This window comes from Pongo pygmaeus, chromosome 1, assembly GCF_028885625.2.
Source record: "Pongo pygmaeus isolate AG05252 chromosome 1, NHGRI_mPonPyg2-v2.0_pri, whole genome shotgun sequence".
Classification (NCBI taxonomy): Eukaryota; Metazoa; Chordata; class Mammalia; order Primates; family Hominidae; genus Pongo; species Pongo pygmaeus.
In genome coordinates this window covers 46,791,565-46,814,242 of record NC_072373.2, presented here as the reverse complement: position 1 = coordinate 46,814,242, position 22,678 = coordinate 46,791,565, and the positions used below count along the sequence as shown (strand labels likewise).

Genomic DNA, 22,678 nt, shown 5'->3' with positions numbered 1-22,678 from the left:
ATCTGGTCAGCGCAGCCCCTCCTGTAGCATAGGAAGAGACCCCATTTGTGAGCAAAAGCCTGGCTTTCTGGTCACTGTCACCCCCCCCAATACCCATGGGCTAGCTTTCAGGACAGGACCCAAAATACTGTAACACTCTACTCTGCAATGTGAACTCTGGCACACCCCTTTACTCTCTGAGTCTCAGCTTCCTCATCTGCAAAATGGGCTAATGTGACCTCCCATAGTGGCTCGGTCTTTCTCCTCCAGCCCAGAAGTGTGAAATGAGAGGATATGGGGAAAGCTCACTAAGGTTTTTATTCATTCCTTAGCAGTGATGGCCCTGTCATTATGCTCTGTCCTGCCCCCATGGGTGGCACAGTCGAGGGTCTGGAACTGGCTGGGACTGCATAAGGCAGGGGACAGCAGCAGGTCCTCCCTGTTCCCCCTACAAGGATATTCCGATTCGGTCCCCTGGACAGCAACCAGGTATCAAGTGGAGAAATGTGTCAAATTGGAGATGAGAGATAGCTACAGAGGGATTTGGCTCTAAACCCAAAATCCTGAATTGCATTTTCCTCTCTGTTAAGCAAGCATTACTCATCCATCACCCACTCCTGCAATGTTACATGAGACCTTGAAGAGAGAGATCTGCAGCCCAAGGAACAAGAGGACATATTCGTTTGCAGCAAGAAGGTCTCTGACTAGAGAGCAGGAAGAACTTCCTGATGGTGGAAGGAGCTTGTGAAATGCCGAAAGGGATGGTTGAGGGCACTGGCCCTTCCATGGGGTCTTTTAGAACTGGCGAGCATGGTCTGAGTTGAGTTTTCATTCTTAAAGTAGAGATGTCCCCGGGTGGCCTCCTCACCCAGCCTCGGATGGTGATGGGAGTCACAAAGACAGTGTGGTGGGGGAAAGATCCAAATGGGGAGTCAGGATATGGTGTTCTAGATGTGGCCTGCAGCTCCATGGAAGGTTAACAGCTCACAGAGCAGTTCCAATGGACCAGCCCCAGCAAGGGAAGGAACTTTCAACCCCTGTGTGGAACCAGCCCCCAGACTGAATCTCCTGAGACCCCTGAATTACTGGATCTGATCTATGAGGGAAGGGATCACTCTCCTCCCTGCTGAGCTGTGATCAGGAAAGGCAGGGGCTGGTGTGGCTGGACCACTCTTAGCCCCCTACTCCCTAAGGAAGGGAAGGAGATTAGCACATACCCCTGAGCATACATATTGAGCTCACCACCTCACATGTGCAATGATAAGCCTCAGATCCTCCCTCAACACAAACACGTGTGCACATGTGTGCATACACACACAGATGTTCCCATAACCCATCCCCCATCAGGGACCAGCCAGCTCTCTCAAGCACATGGATGCTTGTGGCTGTAATTCTATCCTGGGATCCCAATAACATAATTCCCACAGAATCAGTGGGGAAGGTGAGGAGGGGATGAGGTGAGCATGGAGTGGGGAGAAGAGACCAAGGGACTATCTTGGCAAACAGCTCTGTGGAGTGGCCTTGTGGGAGGAGTCCGGCTCCACAACTCACTAGCTGTGTGACCTCAGGAAAGTCATTTAATCCCTCTGAGCACCCCTTCCTCATCTGCATACTAAGGCTGTTCTACAGAGTTATTTTGAGTGTCCAGGGGGCAGGGAACACTGCGGGGGAGCAGGGTTTAACTCGTTCTCTGTCCAGCATCAGCATCCTCCTGACCCTCTTAGACATCCCAGGGCTGCAGGCTGCTCCTTTACCACTAGTGATTCCTCCTGGTAGTTCCCCAACATGGTGAATGTTGGGCAGTGTAGACACCCCCACAAGGTAGGTAAGTCAGGTCCCAGAATTAAGGGCCTTTCCCCCTCCCCTGTAAATTACTTCCCCTGGAAGTGCCCCCCTATCACCCCACAGCTCTGAGTCAGGGAAACCCAGGAGTCCTACACCTACCAGGAGGGCAGCATGAAACATCTGATTACACAAACCTGCCACAGTCCCTGCTGAATATTTCATACAGGAGCAATGATCCATTAGTCACCATCAATTATTCATCTCTGTCAGGGCCAGAGCTGGGGACACAGCAAGGGAACAGCTGGAGCTGAGACCTACACCCACTCTGCCTCCACTCCCCATGAAGGCAACCAACAATCTCTCCTACACCCCACCCACCCAGGGTCCTACTGAGCGCCCACCTCTGAAAAGTGTATGCAGTCATCAGATGGATACCGCCCCACTGAACAGATGGCCAGCAAGTCACAGGCCAAGCTGAGCCTGGGACACAGGAACCTCACAATGAAGATTTCCAAGAAAAGAGAAATAGACATGCTCTCTTTATCAAGTTTGATAAGCATGCGTGGCAGCAGGTTGATGTAGCAGAGGTGGCTGGGCAAAAAGTAATGGGCTGCATGTTCCTGAGAAAGACACCCACCTGCTCCAGTGCCATTCTAGAGGTCTCCTTTCTTCAAAAGAGGTCACAGATACATGGATTCTCAGAGCCAAAGGGAAAAGGGCCTCAAGCCCAAGCCATCAGTGCTGCATGAGTCCCTCCAATAATCTAACAGTTTAATGGTCCCTGGCCTCTGCTGAGACATGCTCAAGGCGGTCATATCTCCTGCGGCAAGCCACTGAGTCTCTGGACGGTTCTAATTCTTCAATATTCATTCGACAAGTATTTACTGAGTATCTTCCAAGTGCTAGGCACTGAATAAGGCACTGGATTTACAATTAAAACAGACTAAGTTCTTGCTCTATTAGAATTGTCTTCCTAAGAGTGAAGGAAAACAATTCTAATAGTCTCTGTGTAACTTGTGCTTCCTTGACCTAGTAGAAGATAAGATCCTCTCTAAGACCCAAAGCCTTGGGCTCACTGCAGTAAGACTAAGTTCCAGGGTCTTGTGCCCTGGAACTGCTCCCGTATCTGGGCAATGCTTTTCAGGTCCAGATTTGACCAACGGATACTCCTGGTATTCGAGGTTTAAGCCTCCAGTTCTCGCCCTACTCACACATGCACACAACAGTCTTCTCTGCTAAGCAAGAGTCTGCCTCCACTTCGTCCGGACCCCTCCACCCCTCAAGAAATGGTCACTTGGCAGGAGCTTCTTTCCGAAAGGGGAGATAGGAGGTAACCTAAATATTGCCTGAAATTTCCCCTTTTGTGTTTGGCAGGTTGTGGAGGGTTCCAAGTGATCCCACTCAGTATCAGAGCCTGAGCTAGCTTTCCCATGACCAAAGGGATGACAGTTACACCTTCTGCTCCAGGCTAAGTGCCCTGGGCCAGAAAACAAGGAGGGCTTGAATTCTCAATTGGTGAGAGGCATGGTGAAGACATGTAGATTGGCCAGGCATGGTGGCTCACACCTGTAATCCCAGCACTTTGGGATGCCAAAGCAGGAGGATTGCTTGAGCCCAGGAGTTTAAGACCAGACCTGGGCAACACAGTGAGATCCTGTCTCTATAAAACATTTTAAAAATTAGCCACGTGCAGTGGTGTGCACCTGCAGTTCCAGCTACTTGGGAGGCTGAGGCAGGAGGATCACTTGAGCCCTGGAGGTTGAGGTTGCAGTGAGCTGAAATCATGCCACTGTACTCCAGCCTGAGCAATAGAGCAAGACCCTGTCTCAAAAAGGGAGGGAGGGAGGGAGAGAGGGAGAGGGGGAGAGGGGGAGAAGGAGAGGGGGAGAGGGGGAGGGAGCGAGGGGCGGGGAGAGGGAGAGGGAGGGAGAGAGAGAGAGAGAGAGAGAGATGGGAGAGGGTGGGAAGAAAAGGAGCTGGAGAAAAGAGGAGAGTTCCCTCCTCCCTGCAGGTTTCCTGGAGCCTGTAAGCAGAGGATGACCCTATTCAGATGAATCAAGAGGCCAGAAATGTGGTGCAGCCCTGCTACAGGCACACAAGGACACAGCTACCGTCTGGCACTCTATTCTTTCCCACCATCAAGCACCCCCAGCCCTCATAGCTCTGGTGAGCTGCCAGTCTCTGCCCAGCACTCCACTCACATCTGGCTCCACACCACTCTATCCAGCCATGCCTCCTCCCACTGCAGGCTGCTCCCACTGCAGCCCAGCTCTCCTACTGAAGTGGTGTCACTGCGACAGAGGGAGGGAGGGAGAGCCCAGATCTGGTACCCTTCTCTGACCTGACACAGAGAAGCCTTGGCTCTCCCCTCTAACCCCTATGTAGCTTGCTCCCCTCCAGGCGTGCGTACTCAACTCCAGCCTCATTTGGAGGCTCTATCCCCAGCTAAGCTCACATGCCCACTACCTGCCACAAAAACCTACCTAGCCCACCAAGAAAGGCTGCATTTTTCCTATGGGTGGGGCGGGCAATGAGGTATCTGGGATAATAAATATTACAGGGAAGATTCCCCTGCTCTAAACATTTCAACAAGCTGGAGAAAGATGCAAGGCGCTGACTTTGGGAGAACATTGCCAGATTGCAGGACCTGAGGTCATGGCTTTCTATCACGTACAGGTTAAACTGGCCCCACTCTAACTCAGGCCTTGCATGTTGAGATTACTTTTAAAGACTTTCTGGAAAAGGCAATCATGGATACTCAGGCTCAGAGTGTGATTGAGCTTGGAGCTCATCCTCCTCATTTTACAGATGAAAAAGTGGGGCCCATGGAGAGGAGGTGGCTTGGCTAAGATGTTACAGTCAGTAAAGGGCAGAAACAATGTTATACAACACTAGTTTTCTCCTCAGCCAGCTTCTACCTCCAAAATTGGAAAGTTAGGGCTGGGGGCAGTGGCTCACACCTGTAATCCCAGCACTTTGGGAGACCGAGGTGGGAAGATGGCTTGAGCCCAGGAGTTCAAGACCAGCCTGGGCAACATAGTGAGACTTTATCTCTACAAAAAAAGTTTTAAAAATATTATTGAAAAAGAAAGAGGAGGTTAATAAGGACAGGAGAAGGAGGGGGAGGAAGTTAATAGGACTCAGCTTAAAATTTTTTAAAAATTTCAATAGGTTTTGGGGGAACAGATGGTGTTTGGTTACATGAATAAGTTCTTCAGTGGTGATTACAGAGACATTGATGCATCCATCACCCGAGGACTCAGCTTTTGACCCTGCTGTCTGTGAGCAGAGGAGGGCAGCACTGAGCTCTGTCCATGGTGCTGAACCTCCCCATCTGGAGAAACCATGGCTTGCATTTCTAAATACCATTGGGGTTTCCAGAATTGCAAGGGTGCTACGGAGGATTCAGGGGGCAAATTGATGACACAATCCAAGAGGTCATTTAAATGAAGATGGCAGAGACCAATTCCAAAGAGATAAATAGGCAGACCGTGTTTCAAGACAGATACCCTTCAAGACCACGGGGAAGGGTACCGTGCACAGTCCAAACCTCTCATTTCTACTCATTGGCTGCATCTGGGCATGACCACCTGACCCTACAATACTGAGATACAAGTCCTTTCAGAGAAGCTGAGTATGAGAAAACAGCATGACTTATACTGATGACTGAAACAACAGCCAAAGGGGAAACTTTCTAAGAAGAAAGCCACAGGAAGGGCAAGAAAATTTTGGAGCATATGTAACAGGATTTGGGGTGATTTAGATAGGTCCTGCCAAGAGGCTGGAGGTTTGGAATAAAGATCTTTCAAGGTCATACCTCCAAAGTCCAGGATCATGACTGTGACCCTCCTGTGGGTCCCTGGAGTCAAGTTTGGGACAGTATCAAAAAAAAAGATGCACTGTCCATTCCTCCTCTTGTTGGTGAGATTGTATTAATCCATTTTTGCATTGCTACAAAGAAATACCTGAGGCTGGTAAGTTATATTTTTAAAAGATGTTTAATTGGCTCATGGTGCTTCAGGCTGTATAGGAAGCATTGCACCAGCATCTGCTTCTGGGAGGACTTCAGAAAGCCGACAATCATGGTGGAAGGTGGAAGGGCAAGCAGGCACATCGCATGGCAAGAGCCAGAGCAAGGTGGGGCGTGGTGCCACACACTTTTAAACATCCAGATCTCTCATGAACTCAGAGCAAGAACTCACTCATTACCACGAGGAGGACACCAAGCCATTCATGAGGGATCTGACCCCATTACCCAAACACCTCCCACCCGGCCCCACTTCCAACACTGAGGATCACATTTCAACAAGTGATTTGGAGGGGATGAACATCCAAGCCATATCAGAGTTTCATGCATTTTCTAGCATAAATCCTTAGATGCCCCTGGGATACATGAGTAATGGTATCAGATTTGTGTTAGAAAAAAGGAGCTGAGTCTATCCTGAGCCCCAGACTGGCATTCCTGCTGAAAGAATCTAGAAGCTGCATTCTTCACAAGGCTTGGACTCTTCTTTCTCCCTTCAATATTGAGGGTGGATGACTGTGGCTTGCTGGCAGGGCAAATGTTCAGCATGTGCAAACAGACCACATACAAAGAGGCTGTTTTAGTAGGCGATGCACAGAATCCTGAATTTAAGTGGGCAGCCTGCCCACGTGGCGAGGGGCACCTGCCTGCCCTATTGCAGGCTTGACTATCATAACTGAAGTCTCCTGAGGCTGAATTTACACACACACACACACAGCCACACACCATCCCTGACTCCAGCAATAACATTATGGCACTGATAAAGGAAGGGGTTCCGCCCTGCTAAGCCCTATTATGTCCAGCATTATTCACTACCACCACCTCCTCATCCTTTCCCTCCTCCTTCTCCTCTTCCTTCTTCTCTTTCTTCCTCTTTTTCCTCTTCTTCCCCTTCTTATTCCTCCCTCTACCCCTCTCCTCTCCTTTCCTCCTCCTCCTTCTCTTCCCCCCTGACACTTTAATATATTTATATAAGTTAACTGGTTGACAACTGCGCATACATTCCTCTCTCCAACATGTCTATACCCACACTCATATAAACCCTTGGCTGGGAGGAATCATGATGGTCAATTTATCTTTTCTCAATGTCTATCCTATCCCAGACCACTCTTCTCTTTGAGGGAGGTCTCGCCCCCTGCTTGGTCTTTTGTTACAATATCTAACCATATTTAGTGTTTGAAAATTCCTCCTTATATCTACCTAAAATCCTTCATGTTATAGGTTAATCCCATGCCTTTGTGACCTTATGAACCATTTTTTGAAGGTGTAGAGCACCTTCCTCAGTAGAAGTGGAAAGCAAGCTGTCATTGGACCTTTTGTAATCTGCAGACAGACACAAGCATTAATGCAATACACCCCTGCTCACACACACAGGGAGAACCTGTGACCACTGGTAACAACAACAAAAAGTCCAAGGACACAAAGGACCCTTGGGAGGGCATCTGACCCATCACCTTGATCTAGAGATAAAACTGCCTCAGGGCCTCCTGAAGAAAAGGCTTCACGGCAGCCCAATCCCACAACCTCAAGGAACCCATCTCCAGCCCTTGTTTCTAGGTCTGAAACATGAAACTCCTTGGCCTCCCTTAGCCTCCAAACCCAGCCTCCCCAGCTCCCACACTGTCAGCAACTAATACACTTCTCAGAGCCATATTTATATTACAGCAGGACAAGAGAGCAAGGGTGTAATTGAACTCGATTTGATTGAGTGTGACAACTGCACAGTTAGCCACATGTGTCATTGAGAGATGTGAATTGGGGATAGTTTATGGTCAAAAATTCATTTCCAAAGGGACCTGACATCTTCCTCTCACAGACATCCAGACAGCACTGACATCAGTGGCAACGTGAGGAGAAGAGATTCATGGACTTGTCTGAGGAAGAGAACTTGTAAGGTCATCTATCGCCCTGCCTGCATGCAAAACATCTCCCTCTGAAAGGCTCTTTCTCTGCTTTTCTGAAACATTTATATGACACTCTCCCTTACACCTCTTTAATCACCTGCCAGTTGTCTTAGTGCTATAAGCAAGAAAGCGCTGCCTAATATCTAATCTGAACTCTTCTCGTTGCAGTTCCCAACCATTGCTCTAGCTGCACCTTCAGTGCAATGACAGCAGCCTTCTCCTGCCATGTCTCCATCCCTGAGTCCAGACACCCTGGGGATGCATCTGCCATGTGCACTCCTCCATTTGTGATACCACGGTCCCCTGACTCTGGGCTTGTTCTTCTCCTCCTCCCTCCTGCTCTCTGGAGTTTGTGGTCTTTTCAGCCCTGTTTCTAAATTCCTTTCTCAGTCTCCAATGGAAAAACTATAGTTTGCCTTTGGAAACGTCTAATGTTTTTCTGAGACTCTGGGAAGGGACTTCAGGGATTTTTCTAGTCAAATCTCCTCATTTTACAAAGGACGGAACACAGAAAAGAGAGAAAGTGACAAGTTCATGGTCACCTGGGGAACCAGAGGCAGAGCCAGAAATTTCAGTCCCCTTTACAACCCAAATCGTGCCTCCCAGCTCAGAACTCTTCCTATTGACCTTTCCAGGGGTGGTGTAACATATGTACTAGGTGCATACACCCCTGGCAGTGCCAGAGAGTGGACCTGACATCCCATGAAAAGACCTAGGATGACTATGGTGGCCATGCACCCATCATGTTCCCCACCCTGCTAAGCCCCCATTATAAACCCTCAGAGCATTAAGCACTTTTTACTTCATCCCAATGATCATAATTGTAATTAAATAATTGTAATTAAATAAACAATCATGTGATTATTTTGTTTAATGTCTTGCTTCCCTCTGCCTGTAAGAGGAACGAGGGCAGGAACTGTCTGTTCTGTCTTCATCACAGTTGCACAGAGAGCTTGCTCCACGAATGTGTTCCTTGGATAAATGAATGAATGACTGAGTGGGAGCCTAGGGAAGTGTGGCCTGAGTCACTTGGGAGCCTGACCAGCATCACACAGATGAAAAGCTGCAAGGCCAGGGGTCCCAGCTTCTAGTCCTGGCCCCAACACTGAGGAGGGAGTAGAGGTAATGTCACAAATTTTCCTTCTCTACATAACTTTGGACACAAAAAAGGCATCTTAGCACTATGGGATGTATTTGAAGCAGGGGGATCAGGTGAGCTCTTCACGTTGGTGCAAGGATTTGATGAGTCTACCTGCTTTCATCCATACCTTTCTTCCCCATCACCTTTCCCCCACCACCTCTGTCATTAGGACAGTGACCTAAGTCCCAAACTTTGGTCCCAGACACATGGTCTCATTCACCTTCCCACCAAGCCCCCATTTCTGAGGACAACAGCCCCTCTCAATGCTGCCTCCAGAAAGTGTTCCACTAATGGCCGCAGCTGAGCAAGCTTCACTGACAGCATTAGCTCCTAATGGCAGATGGCAGCTGCCACAGGGTCTGGAAAGGCAGCAACGGTTGGGGAAGCCACAGGTCCAAAGTCTGCAAGAAAACCACATAACTACAAGGCACCAAGCCAGAACCCAGCCTAGGATCCCACATGGAGCAGTCCTGAGCCCAGCCGGGAAGTGGCGTGTGGACCAGAAGAGGGGGCCAGCATCACCCGAGCAGTCTCCTTCCAGCTGGAGATAAGGCCTCAGATTCAATTTCATCCTCACTTTCCAAGGAATGTGAGAGGGAGGCACCTCTGCCCATGGGCAACCTGCCAAGAGCCATGTGTGTGGCCTGTTGGCATCGGTGCATGAACTTGTGTAAAGTTGTGAGTCTTCCCTACTCTGAGCTTAATGTCCTGACTTGCTGTGAACCTCACGCAAGAAGGAAATGCTCTCTGAAAGTAGGGCAATGGCCAAGACCCAGAAGGGGCTGTTTGAGGAATCTGTCTAGTTTATTTGGGAGAGGAAAAGAGCCAGAGCCTTGTATCCCAGGACTCAGGGTCCCAGGGGTCTCGACCTGCTTTAGGTGTCCTCACCACTGACACACACAGACACACACACAGCAACTATGTGTGCTGATTAATTTGATTGTAATAATCACCATATAAGGTATGGTGATTGTAATAATCACCATATAAGATCATTACATTGTGCATCTTGAATATATACCATTTGTATTTGTCAATTACACCTCAATAGAGCTGGAAAAATAAAATGTTAAATTTATAAAAAGAAAACCCTACCCTAGGAAGACTGCTCCAGTCTGCCTCCAAGCACTCCCACATTCACTATTGATTTCTTCCTTGCTGATAGCTGCCAGGCCCAAGGTCTGTCTGCAACACAGTTCCTTGGTATGGACAGGAGGAGCCAGAGGGAAAGAAAACACAGCAGGGGATGCGAGGAGGGTTAAGGATCAGGGACCCGGTTCCTGCGTTAGCTGGATGACCTCCACAGGGCAGCATCCAGGGTCTCACCACCCCCCCAAGGAAAGTTCACTCTGCTCAAGTGACCCCTCTCACCACAGGGAATACCCTCCCTTTCATCTTTTACCATGTCTAGGTCTTTCCCCATGCCTGGTCTAAAATGGGCGCTAGAAGCAGCCCCTACAGAGAGGCGCCTAGACAGCAGTACAGTCTAGAGAAGGAGCCACGTGCCAGGGCAATCAATTACCCAGCCCTGTGCCCGCTGAAGAGCAGAGAGACATGTGCTCCCCGTTATGCCAGGTATGCCTGGGTAGACATATGACCTCGTCTGAAGGTGGCTCCTCCACCATCCTGCAGAGCCGCCCCGCCCTCCACTCCACTCATCCTCTCAGGAAGAACTGACCACATTCTCTCAGTGCCAGAGCCACAAGCCACAGAAGGGACATGAAGACTGCCTGGCCTTCCTGTGAAAAGAGCAGTCATCCTTGGAGGTCGGGGTGCTAAATGGTAACTACAGCAGGCAGTTGTCTAGGCAGACAGTCCAAACTCTCCATCCAGCTCTCAGCTTTTCTCTGTGGCCTCTGAACTATGTACACCGACCCCCAGACTCACCAGGCAGAACAGGAAGGGTGGATAGGAATAGGAAATAGGCACTCAGTGCAGCAAGAAGAATGTGGCTAGACACAAGGAAGAACTTCCTCACTGTTAGGGGTCACCAGGGTTAAGGACTGATTTTACTTCCTAGAGATTGTACTTTCCAGCAGGCAACTCTTAGAGGGCCTGCTCAATGAGGAGCTTTAGGTTCCCTATGAAAGACAGGCCAATGGAAGTACTTCAGGTCCCCCATCTGTGGAGGATTTAAGTTCTGAGGGGGCTGGGATCCAGGTTTACTCTGCATCCAGAGCTGTGTGGATAGAACCAGTAACCAAATTGTCTTTTTTTTTTTTTTTTTTTGAGACACAGGGTCTTGCTCTGTTGCCCAGGCTGGAGTGCAGTGCAGTGGTATGATCTTGGCTCACTGCAGCCTCAACTTCCTGGGCTCAAGAGATCCTCTCACCTCAGCCTCCCATGTAGCTGGGACTACAAGCATGCCACCACATCCAGCTAATTTTTTTTATTATTTGTAGAGATGGGGTCTCGCTATGTTGCCCAGACTGGTCTGGAACTCCTGGGCTCAAGTGATCCTCCTGCCTTGGCCTCTCAGAGTGCTGGGATTACAGGTGTGAGCCACTGCACCCAGCCTCCAGTGCCCAGATTGGACTGGCACAACCAGCTCTAGAGAGAGTCCCACAAACACCAGCCTATGGCGGGGCATTTGTCCACGGTCCCCGAACAGTGGACCACCTGATTCCCTTCTCTGCAGTGTGCAGCATGAGCAGGGTGCGGCACTGGGACAGACAAACTTGAATCTGGATGTTACTCTGCCACCCAATAGCAGTGTCACCTTGAGGACATTTATTTACCTTTCTGGGACTGACTATTTTTCTCTGTAAATAGCGGGGTAATAGATCATGTACTCTAAAACTGGATTGTAGTGATAGCTGTATAATGTTGTAAATTTACTAAAAATCACTGAATTGTACACTTAAACCAGGTGAATATTATGACTATAAATTATACTTCAATAAAGCTCAGGCTTGTTATAAAGAAAAAACGAGAGAATATACAGGAAGCTTTTTTATCCAGTGTATGAATATTTGCTGAGTTCCTGCCACACAGGCACTGGGCTCTACCAGCTGAGAGGCTCCATCCAGCACAGTCTCGTATGTCGGTTTTGCCTTGATCACTGTAGAGCTGATTGCTTGCCATGTATTATTTGAGAAGTCACATTCCCTCTCTAGGCCTTGTCTTTAAAATAAAGAGCTGGACTACAAAGTTTTGAAATCTTTGGGAAGCCTCAAACCCCTTCCTTTAAACAGAAGCTTAAGAGAATTCCAGTATAAGAACCTCAATATGCAAGGCAGATAAACGCAGGGTTGCTCTGGTGAAGGCAGGTGTTGGGGCAGTCAAGGGGGACTCTCCCTAGACACCCCTCCCTCCCAACTCCAAGAAAAGCTCCCCCGTCCAGGCAGCCCTGGAGGGAGCCTTATCCCCAGAGGCCACCTGGAAGCCAGGGGCTAGGTGCTCCCTGGGCTCCCTCCACCCTGTGCAGCTCTGGAACTTTCTGTTCCATGCAGCCTGCCCAGCAAGGCTACCAGGCTGACCCTGGACTTCTGAGATACAGAGAATGCCCCCAGGTTCTGCCCTGTGACACGAAGCCCGGCACTATGGGGGAGCATGCGGTCCTTACCAAGCATTCGCTGTGTGCCCGGCTCTGGGCTGGGCTTCACCTAGGACAGCGGTTCTCAAACCATTTGGTTCTAAGACCCATTTATTGAGGACCCTCCAAGAGTGTTTTCTTATGTAAGTTAGATCCATCCATAGTTACCATATTCAAAATTAAAACTGAGAAATTTCTAAATTAGCTCAAAATACAATAGTAACTCATTACCTGTTAATACAACATATTTAATAAGAAGTAACTACATTTTCCAACACCAAAAAAAATATAGTAGACGTTTTCTCTAGTAAAATATCTAGTAAGAAGGAGGCCTTGTTTCACATCATTGCAAATCTCTTTAATGTGTGGTTTACTAGAAGGTAGCTAGAGTCTTCTATCAACTTCGGTGTTCGGTCTGTCTGCAATACATTACTTTGATTGAAAGATGAAACAAAATCCAACCTCACTCAGATATGTAACTGGAAAGGAGAGGGGTATTTAATAAAGCCTTTTCAGATCATTGTGGATATTTTTCTTTGATATGACATCACTACTCCCCAAGTGGTAGCTTCTTAAAGACTGGCTGCACCGGGGAATCTGAAACCTTGCACTTGGAATGCGTGTTTGCCTCTGTGCATGATTTTGTGACATCATTCATTTACCATTTGGAAGATATTGGCTTGCTCAATTGTGAAGATCTTTCAAATATTGATGAATTTCATTAAACAATATTAACAAATCATATCTATTAATATTCCCACTGATCTTATCACAAAAGTCCTTTTCATAGTAATATGTGTGAGTTTTCCAAAATTCTAATTTTTGCTTGAAAGCTTAAATTTTATCATTGGCCACAAATACTGCCAGTTGTTTTTCTGGAAGTGACAAGCTCACTTCATTCATTTTTGCAAAAATGCCTGTTCAACACCCAAGTCTGAATAACTGGAGTTTGTCGGTTGTTCTTTCAGATAAAATGGTATCCCATGGAAAAATGGCTAGTTCAGCCTGCAACTCAAACAGATGCACAGGTGATGGGCACTGTTCACTTATTTGAGAAATTATTGTGTAATAGTTCTGTAAGAAGCAGAAGTGCTTTATGTACACTTCTCATTCCATCACAGAGAATATTAAAAAGATGTGCACTCCAGAATCAAGGTTCAATATAATTATAATCTTTGCTGCTTCATGAAAAGAAGACATTCTTAAGTGAAACTGACATTTCGTTATTTACCAATTACTTTGCTTAGCGGGTGTGTGGTGTGGAAGAACACAAAGATGGGTGCAGTGTGATACTATTACCTTGATTCACGTTAAGGGGCCAGCAGCTTCACCCACCACTACTTTAGCACCATCAATGTCAAGCATGGGAATGGCAAATAACTTTATTGCCATCATGAAAACCGCTTTGACCTTATGGACCCCCCTGAAAATTCTTAGGGACTCCCAGGGACCTGTGGCCCACATCTTGATTACTGCTATAAGGTAAACTTCACAAGGGCCTGTTCCCTGCATGTTACTCTCTCCATTTTCAGATGAGGACCCTGAAGTTCAGAAAGTTTAAGTAACTTGCCCAGGGACACACAAGCAGGAAGTGGCAGTCTTGGTTTGAACCTAGGCCATCTGACTCCCAGCCACACACACGCTGCTTCGGTTATGCCCTACAGAACATGCTGAGGGGGCGTCTCCTCTGCCCCTTCCCCATTGCCTCACCTCCTGAGGTCTTTGGGGCTCATGATCTACTCCAGGGGAGGCACGAAGACACCTCCAGCTTTGCAGTGGTGAGGACCTGGGCTTCTGTTACTGTCTGCCCCAGGGCACCCCTGCCACCCTCTACCAGTAGGAGACCTGATGGGGGTGGACACACCTCCCTGGGAAGCCTCAGACATCTGGGGCTGGCTTGCCAATGGCAGGCTCAGTTCTTGATGCTTCCCTGCCTCCTGCAGCAGCAGCAGCAGCAGCCAGCACAGTTCCCAGCATCAAAGAGCTAATCCAATTTCTCAGCTGTGCTTCCCCCTTCGCTTCCTGCAATGTCAGGATTGATTTGGAACCAGGGCAGCCTTATTAAAGTGATGCCTTCTTGGGAGAGTCAAACTGGGAGAGGGAGCCCTCCCACAGCCAATTAGCTCCATGCTTCCCGCTAACACTGATCCTAGCCACAGCCACCCTTGAGTTTCCTGGGGTTTACCTGTAACTCTTCTTGGCTCCTAGTGGTGAGGATGGATTTCAGTCCTAGGTCTGCTTCCCTCCAAGACCCGACAGCACTTAACCAATAGGTTCGTGTTCATCCTTCCTGCACTTCTAGAGTGTTGCCTGGGTGATCCCCTCTCCTCCTGCTTGCAGGCCTCCATCCCGTCTCCCGACATCCCATCTCAGGCCCTATGACCGGGCCGTCACTTGGTCCATCTGAGTTGGTACAATGAAAGATCCATGGCAGACAATGAAAATGGGAGGCCAGACAGCCCCAAGAGGGATAGAGGTAAAGACCTGTGCATTTGTTAAATGGGCTTTTCTCCAAACACAGGAGGCAGAAGACAAGGAGCGTCCTCAGAGACCTCTACCACCCTCAGCCCAAGCCCCTCTCCAGGCCCCCTTCCTTGCGGCCTCACAGCTCTCCTCTAATCTAGGGAGTTAAGGTGTAGCGGAAGCAGGGGAGGCCCCACTCCAGAAAATGCTTCCTTTCTACAAATAGCGTAAAAACTGCTTCCTGAGTCACTGTGTAGAAGAGGAAGGACACGCCCAACACATCTGGACCATTAGTTCAGACTGGAAGCAATGGTGAGGAAAAGAGATTTCTCTCAAACCACCCAGCCCTTAGGGAGCAGAGGTTCTCTGGGAAGGTCTTTGGAGCTCAGAGCACTGGCTGACCTTGGGGAAGGCATTCCTGGTCTGGAAGGGAAAAAATGAGCACCACCCCTTTGACGCTACCGCCCCCCCCCACCCCGCCGCCACCGCTCCCCTCCCTCCTCCACCCATACACATGGCCCTACCCAGCTCAGCCCTGCAATAACACAAATGCCTCATTTGACTTCAGAGGAAAATGGAGCTAAGAGTAGGAGTGAGGAAGGGAGTAAAAAGAAGGGCGGGGGAAGGAACAAGTGGGGAGGGAGAGATGAAGGTACAAGGTACCCTCTCGTGTCTCTCACATGTACACTACTGCAGGTGGTTACAACTCTTTTGTTTCTCCACAGCTGAGCAGGAAACTGGGAGAAGAGCCCTTCTCCCCTGCAGCCTCACCCTCTTGGCCTCCATCACCACTCTGCTAGCCCCTGCCAAGCCCTGCATCTGATCCCACCTGAGCTAAAGCAGCAGAAGGTCCAGAGGGAGCCTGTGATTTCTGCCTCGGTCACCTCTTACAAATACAGTGGGCTGCTGGGCTCGCCCTAACCCTGCATCACCCCTAGGCTGTTCCTTCAGTCTACTTAGGTATGGAAAGGGTTAAGCTCCTCCCATCCCCTCCCTCCCTCATCCCATTTCTCCATTCACTTCTATTTTCCCATATGCCTAGTGCCAAGCTCACAGTTACAACCACTTACACCCTGTATTAAGATGCATGGAATAGTAATGGGTAAATTCCGTCTCTAATTGCAATATTCCCTAATTACTAAATTCCAGAGCCACCGTATCAACCCAATTATGGTAAGTCCTGCCAGAGTTCTCCATGGTCTGAGGACTCCCTGCCTTACTGAGAGGCACCTGACAAATGCCTCGAGGGAGCTTTCCTGACTCCCCACCTAGCTGCTGTCCTCTCCTGGTCCCAGACTGTCCAGTGATGAGGCCCTTGGGCTTCTAGTTTCTCTGCAGGGGAAGGGAGGAAGTGAAGCAAGCTTTGTAATTGAGGAAAGACTTGTGTTGACAGGCGACTATCCTGGGGTTGGAGAGTATCTGGGAGCCCTGTCACTCTGTACCAGCCACCACCAATGCTCCCAGCTTCAGAACTCTACTTTGGGGGCTGGGGGAACCTAGGAGAGGAGGAGGAACCACATGCCCTGGCCTTGGGGAGCACCCAGGCTGATAGAGCAGACACGGTTATTTTGAGTTCCCCTTTACATCCCAGGTGGCTTTTACACAGTAGGTGCTTAGTGCATTGGAGTGGAACGTGGAGGAAAAGCGGGGAGGAAAGTAGGAAATAAGGAAGGAATGGGGTGCTCTGGCTCAGGCTGAGTTTAGACTCTGGCTACACCTGCACGCAAGGGTTGACTTTTAGGCTGTGAGTCCCATAGGGATCTGACTTCTCAGGTCTGGAGTCTCCAAAGGAGAGACGCAGTCACACACCAACTAACTCCTATTCTCCCTGCCTTTGCAAGAAGCCCTCCTCCCCAGCCTACCCCTAGGACCCTGAATACACACACATGCACACACACACAGCTGCTGGGCTTCAGAGGAGCCATTTAATTGCCGAGTTGAAACCTGCAAGGGCTTTTGGTGCTGATGACATCAGCATGCCATCACAGATAGGGCTGCTGAGGCTGGAGCAGGTCTGGATTCAGCAGGGTGTCCCATGATGCACTCAAGACTGCCCACCCCGGGGCCTCCCTCCTTGTTTCAGAGCAGGTGTTCCTGAAGGAGGTGCCAGAGCCCTTATGGAGAGCCCAAGGAAACCCAATACCAGGGAGGGAGAGCTGATTCAATTCCTCCAAGGAATCACTGCCTAATTTTTGAAAAGGCTGCTGCCTGATTTCAATCACCCAGCCTCCTGCTTCTACTCAACGCGTGAGTGGCCTCATCCCAAGGACCCGCACCTGTATTCTCGGACTCCATTTGCCATAGGTAGAGCTGGTGAGAAGGGGCGAGGAGAGGAGGAAGGGTTCTGACCACTCAGCTGCTGTGGCCTGGGAGGCCCCTGCAAAGCGCCTATGATCTGGGGATTTTGAACAACCACACAACTTCTCTGGGCCTTTGTCCCTTCATTGTAAAGTGGGGACAGCAATGGCGTAGCCGAGGACTGCAGTGATGAGAGCTTGACCGCCCTTGCGAGCCGGTCTATCCCGGAGCAGGTGAGCGGGAGGCACAGGGAGTGCGGCAGGGAGGAGCCCTGCCTGATACTTAGTGTTACTGACAGCAAAAGCTGAAATCCTGAGGTCCCTGGCCAAAGTGGCCAAAGAAGGGCCTCTCCTGACTTTACAGCAGCAGGTAACCCCCCCTTCTTTCAGATTTGGAGGCTGCTTGGCCATTTTAATGGACCCAGCTACTCACATCCTACTTCCCTAAGTGTGAGGGGTTTTCAGAATCTAACCTTCTCCCTGGCACTCAGCCAGCAGGGACTTTATCCTCATTAGAAAATGATCCAGGGAGGAAGCTTCTACAATATCTACTGCTTGTCTTGGATTTGGGAGTCCTTTTTTTTTTTTTTTTTTTTTTTTTTTGGAGACCGGATCTCACTGTCTTCCAGGCTGAAGTGAAGTGGCATGACCATTGCTCACTGCAGTCTCGACCTCCTGGGCTCAGGCGATCCTCCTGCTTAACCTGGTGTGCCACCATGCCCAGCTAATTTTTAAATTTTTTGTAGAGACAGGGTCTCCATATGTTGCCCAGCCTGCTCTGGAATTCCCGGGCTCAAGCGATCCTCCCACCTCAGCCTCCCAAAGCGCTGGGATTACAGGCGTGAGCCACTGCACCTGGCCCGCGGAGTCCTTCTGGATGTTTAATTTTAGACCCAGCCTCTTTAGGGGAGGGGGCTTGCAGCTAGATGTTCCCCTGGCCTCCAGGCTCACAGTGACTGTCAGGTCCCTCTGGGCCTGGATCCAAATTTACCCATCACTCTGGCTACTTCCTTGAACTGTCAGTTCTAGAGATGAAAATGAAGGATTGCTGGGACAAATCCTTCCCAGAAATCAAGCTTTGGCAAGAAAAGACTCATTAGGCATAAAGAACTGTCTTCGAGTGAGGGGGATGAAACGCGGGATTGACCACCAAGACAGTGAGAGTAACCCCTTCCCTTGAGTTTTAAGAATATCAAAGGTGGACAGTGCTCCTTCCAGCTGGAGAACCCAAGACAGTGTTCTGTGTGTGGGCAGGAAAAGGAGCACACAGGCCACCCAAGGATGGAAAGCACTTAATCCTCCCGTGCCAGGCACTGTTCTACATGTTTTACAGGAATTAACCCATTTCATCCTCACTAAGAACAACCTACGTCATAGTTACAAATTTTAGCTCCATTCTACAGATGGCAAGACTAAAAAACAGAGTGTGATTGACTTGCCCAAAATCACAGCAAGTGGCAGAACCAGGATGAACCCCAGCAATCTGGCTATAGTCACTATACTGCCACTTAGAAAAAAATCTCTGACTTGATGTTTCTCCAATGAAACTATATTATTTATCACAGGCTTCTGGAGCCCAGGAGAAGCCATAGCTGAATCCCAGCTTCTCTGGCCTGGCTTCTCTGACGAGTGGAAGATGAAGAATCAACTTGTTGCCTATGGATGGATTATTCACGTAGGGAATTTAGAACTGCATCCGTCTGGTGGGCCAGGGGCTACTTCTAAAATAACACGAATAGTTATCAGTTCTACAATAAACTACCCTGAGAGTTAAGCATTATTACCTCTGTTCTATAGAGAAAACTGTGCAGACATTGTCAGATCATCCTGTTACATGCTCTCGAAGCATCCCACATACCTTCATAACTCTTGGTACAGTCATGATGAATTCTTTATGTAATTATCTAATTGTGTGATATTCACTAGATTGTAAATGCCACAAGAGCAGGAAACAGGTCTGTTTTGTTCCCACCTGAACCTCCATTGCCTAGCATAGATTCTCAAAATGCAATAGTGGAATGAATGCAGAACGGATGCTGAGTAGCTCAGTAACGTGTAGGGCCTGCCACTGTGCTCACCTCCCCACCCAGAGAGACTACAACAGTGGCACATGGTAAGTACTCACTAATAAAATACTTGTTGCAAATATCAGACTTTGTACTTAGCAGCCCTGGGATTTGAACCCAGGGCTGTCTAGCTCCTGGCCTCTATTCTTTGGTGCTTCGTATTTAACCACTGCACTGAGTGACCCTGCCCCCATTACTCCCTCTGGCTTGCTGTTCCAGTTCTTAAAGAGTATCCCCACCACCCTGGACCTTCAGGGGTGGGGATACTCTGGCTTCAGCTAGGACCTGCCTAGATTGGGAAGTCCACAGAGCAAATCCCAAAGCCAGGTGAAGTAGTGTTTCTACTCATCTGCAGCCTTAATTCATCCACGAGGATGTTTCTGTCCAGGGAAGGGAACGATGGTCATTCTTCCAGCCAAATGAACCCCAACCTCCTCTCACTCTGTCCTCACTGCCTTCTGTCCCCCTGCTTCCACTGCACTCGCTGCCCCTCTATCTACTCTCCCCTGAGAGGGCGGCACAGGCCTGGTGGGGAAGAAAAAGGAGACCCCATTGAGATAGGACAATGTTCAGATGGAAGCAGAAAGAATGACTTAGAGGTCAGGCTTGCCTAGGGGCTGGGGAACACTGGGGTAGCCTGGTCCCCAGGGCTTGAGAAGGGAAGGGAAGAGGCTTCTCCAGCCACCTCCAAAGCCCACCCCCAGGCCTCTGCAGTATCATAGACAGCCCTGCCACACCTGCCTGGAAGCTGCCTAAGGGTAGAAGGAATAGAATGAGCTCCAGCTGCAATGTGAGGGCAGGTGAGCCCAGACCCAGCTCCAGAAAGGCTCTCCCCGGCCCTGCGAGGTCTTCAGCAAGGTACATGCTTTGCCCAGGTGAAACCAGCTTCAGTCCTAAATTGAAGCCAGTTGCAAGCTTCTCTAGGCGAAAAGTCAATGTTTACGAACACCAACGCTTTTTGCTTCCCCTGGTCCTGTTCTGTGGATGTCAGACCCCAAAGCTGAAAGAGAAATGTTCTTGCATAATCACCCCCTTCCCCCAAAAGAAAACCCAAGTTCCCTGGACACAAGCTCCTGGACTGCAGAACAAAGCAGACTCCCAGGAGAGTGGTCTGGTCTCTCTTCCTCCAGGGGACGGTGGGCCAGGTCTATGTGAGGCTATAACCTAGAAACTTTCCTCTGCCTCCCTCTCCTCCTCCTTTGGCGAGACAAGGAGGGGAGAAGGTAAGGATTAAGCCCAAGAGGTCTCCAGAAAAAGCCAAGCCTCTGGGGGGAGTCCTAGAGGGTGAAGCCAGGGATCTGCCTGGCAGCCAAGCAGAGCAGAGGCAGCCACCCTGAGGGAAAGGTGGTTCAGCGGGCACTGGCTATTTTCCAGGGGCATGGGAGGAGATGGGTTGGAGCTGGACTCCCTAGGCTGCAGTGTGCCTGGCGTGGACCCCTGACGCTGACTCAACCCCAGGGCCCTGACACACGCTGCAGCTTGCAGTGCCTGCCAAGGCCACCGCTCTCATTCCACAGGACCAGGATGCCAGGCACGTCCCACTGCATCAGAGCCACCCTGCCCCCTCCCACTTGCCACTCGGGCCCACCTTAGGGGCACTGGGCATGGCTTTTTTCAGCACCTCTGCTGGTCACAGAGATGTTTCTAGAAGCCCCAAAGCTGGACTTAGTCTTAACTAGGGAGAGATGGTTGAAAGGATTAAGGGCTTCCCTGCTTCTCACTGTCACCCCCTGTAATGAAGTGCCAGGTTATGGGGAGCCGGATAGATTGGATGGAGGACAATTTATTTCACCTGGGAGAGGCCCCGCAGGGCAGCAGCAGTAGGGGAGGGAGAAGGGCACCCTTTTGCTTTCCAGGTCAGACCCCAGTTCACCTTTCTGGCTTCCTGGGCGCCCCCAGATCCTAAGGACTTCCTCCTCCTCATAAGCCAATCCAACCTGGACTACCTGCCCACGGGGCCTCTGCCCTTCCCTCCCCACTGCAGTGGCCCCTCCTGGGCCAGCACCTCCTCTGTCCTTGCACTCCCTTCTGCTGTGGGGAGAGCACCTACTCTGCCACCTCAGCCAGGGATAGGGGAGGACACTGCCCTGCCAGGAGAGACCCCACCAGCCATGGGCTGGGGGTGTCCTGGAGGCACCTGTGGAATGGGGGGATGAAAAGGGAGGAGGAGACAGGATGAGGGGGCCTGGCTTAGTGGGATGTGAAACGATAAAGCTCCTCTTTCTAGTTGAAAAATAAAAGCCCTGTGCCCCAGAGGTGGGGGAAGGAACATAGGCAGGGGAAGGGGGCATCCCAAATGGGAAAGGTACATGGAAGAGTCCAGAAAAGAGAGTCGGGCTGTCAGCACCCGCCAGGCTGCGAGCCTAGCCCTGGGGACAGAGCTGAAGCAGGGACGGGGCGTCCTAGGTCGTGCTGAGTCATGAGATTTGGAGAGAGGGGAGGGGCGCCTCCAGCCCCTTCTTGGGCCCCTGCCCCAGCTCCTCGTGCCCGTTGCTTCCAGATGGCCCCTGCAGTCTGTCTCCCCAACCTCTCCCTGACCCAGGGTCTCCGGCTCCCAACGCACAGACCCCACTCCCCTGCCCCACTTCCCACGACGGCGGTGCCAGGGGTCCCCGAAGCTTGAGACTGGGGCAAAAGAACCTTCCTTGGAGACCGCTGGGGCTGGCGGGGGCTGGGCTAGACGCGAGTGGGGGCGTCCCAGGGAAAGGAGAGAGGGACGGGGGCGCAGAGCCGGCCGGTGCAGGGGACACGTGGCCCGCCCCTCTCTGCAGCAACTCGCGGGGAGACCGCGGGAGGAAATCTGCCCCCAGCCCAGCCCCAGTCCCTCAGAGGAGCCGGCTCCTCGCCCCTCGGGTCCGGCTCCCCGAGACGAACCTTCCATCCGGACGCTTCCAAACTGCCCCAAAGGACGGTGCGGACTCCCGGCCCCCTTGGCCAACCTAACCCTACTCAGCTCTCGGGAGCCAGACCACCCCGTGGCCCCTCGACTTAGTAGCAGGAAAGGAGAAACTTTGGAGAGGGAGGTCCGTGCCCCCACCGGCGGGGATATGGACTTACCGGAGAGCGACCCGAAGGAGGCAGGAGAGATCCGGGGTCGCCAATGTGAGGGGGCGTCGGACGGCAAGGACGCGGGGCTGGCGACGGTTTCGCAGGGGCGCCCGTTCTCCTGGGGCGCGAAGTCCCCGCTCCACCGCTGCCCCAACTCGGCTCCGAAGTGCCTTTGCCGCAAGACTTGCTGAGCTTAGCAGTCTGCGCCGAGGCGGCAGAGGGAGGGGGCCTGATCGATGGGCGCGCGCGGCGAGCGCTGCAGTGAGGGGAGGAGACCAAGCGGCGCGGGAGGGCGGGGACCGAGGCGGAGGAGGCCTGGAGGAGGCGGAGGGCGGGCCTGCCCCCCGGGACGGGTCCTTTCTGCGCAGCCCCCCAGGCGCTCGGCGCCCCCGCCTCCTGCTCAAGGTCAAGGAGGGGGCTTCCCCAGCAGGAAGGC

General features: G+C 50.8%; 1 protein-coding gene across 2 annotated transcripts in view; it reads right to left on the bottom strand.

Annotated features, from left to right (window-relative positions):
• The window catches only part of SYT2 (synaptotagmin 2), a 119,293-nt gene extending 96,820 nt beyond the window's left edge, over positions 1-22,473 (bottom strand). The window contains exon 1 of one of the 2 annotated variants that reach the window (XM_063647201.1): positions 22,252-22,473. The gene's annotated coding sequence lies outside the window, so the exon portion shown is untranslated. The remainder of the gene's footprint in view (positions 1-22,251) is intronic. The other variant, XM_054462280.1, reaches the window with a different exon arrangement.
• Between the last annotated feature and the right edge of the window lie 205 nt (positions 22,474-22,678).